This window comes from Cyprinodon variegatus, unplaced genomic scaffold (genome assembly GCF_000732505.1).
Source record: "Cyprinodon variegatus isolate N-32 unplaced genomic scaffold, C_variegatus-1.0 Scaffold584, whole genome shotgun sequence".
Lineage (NCBI taxonomy): Eukaryota > Metazoa > Chordata > Actinopteri > Cyprinodontiformes > Cyprinodontidae > Cyprinodon > Cyprinodon variegatus.
Window position 1 is genome coordinate 472,159 of NW_015151037.1, and position 1,261 is coordinate 473,419.

Sequence of the window (1,261 nt, forward strand, 5' to 3'; positions counted from 1 at the left end):
TGCCTTAACCTGGGCCCAGATCCAGTGGGGTTCAATATCTACAGTAACAGCCATTCAAAATGGCCGTTCCCAGTCAAACACCAGCCAAATGGCAGCCCTCTTCCCTGCACTACCCACAAAAATCCCATCCATCTTCCCGTCACTGGTCTTCTTCTGGGCGTGCATATTTATTTACTCTGACTCCACCCTTTCACTGGATTACAGGGTCTGTCAGATGACGCTCCTCTTTAGATCTTAATGTCCACAAATCATGACAAAAAGAATATTTTAGTGCAAAGATTGATGTTTGAAAGGGAACTGTAGGAGACCTGCCAAGGAATGTGGGGATTTTTTTAATGGCTACTACTGTATAGGGATGGTCAGTGGAGCGGTGGGTTGCACTGTCTTACAGCAAGAAGGTCCCAGGTTCAATTCCCAGCCCAGGGTCTCTCTGCATGGAGTTTGCATGTTCTCCCTGAGCATGAGTGGAATCTCTCTGGGTACTCCAGCTTCCTCCCACAGTCCAAAAAACATGACTCTGCCTCTTTGCTGTAGGCAGCTGGAGACAGACACCAGCACCCCTCGTCACCCGCTTGGGAAAAGCGTGACAGAAAATGGATGGATGTATACTACTGTATAATCCAGGGGGGGTTGGGGGCAGGAATAAAAGAGGAAATGAAAGGGAAATAAAGCCAGCTGATGGAAACTGAGTATAGAGGAAAGCTTTTTCTTACCATTTAAAGGCTAAAAGTAAACGATAACTTCTGTATTTGTAAATTGCAGTGTTTCAACACAGTTGGTATTTTGCTACTTTTGTCATCAATAGTTATTCGTTCATCTAGATTTGTGTCATTGGTGAAAGTATTATTCAGTGAGATTATTAAGATTATGAACTATATTATAGTCTTAATAATCTCACCTACAATTCCCCCATTGTGGGACAGCAAAGGAATGTTCTATAAATTATATAAATTCTTCAGTGTCACTGTGTTTATTCTCATAAAGATTTCTCCTTCTGCAGCCGGGAGAATAGAGTTAGTTGACTTTTCAATGTAACTATCCCAGTCCTAGGAAATACGATACATTACCAGGAGTTTCTTCCACTTGTTGAGAAGAAACAGGTTTTCTTCCAGAAGAAACCTGATCAAGTGAAGCCAAAGCTTTTTATCTGTTAGCTGAGCTGTTTGCACTCCAGCTCAGGGTTGATTTAATGTGTGAGCCAAGAAACTGTCAACTCATCTCACCTACGTCCTATTTCTGTCCAGAGGCAAGTTCCCCGAAG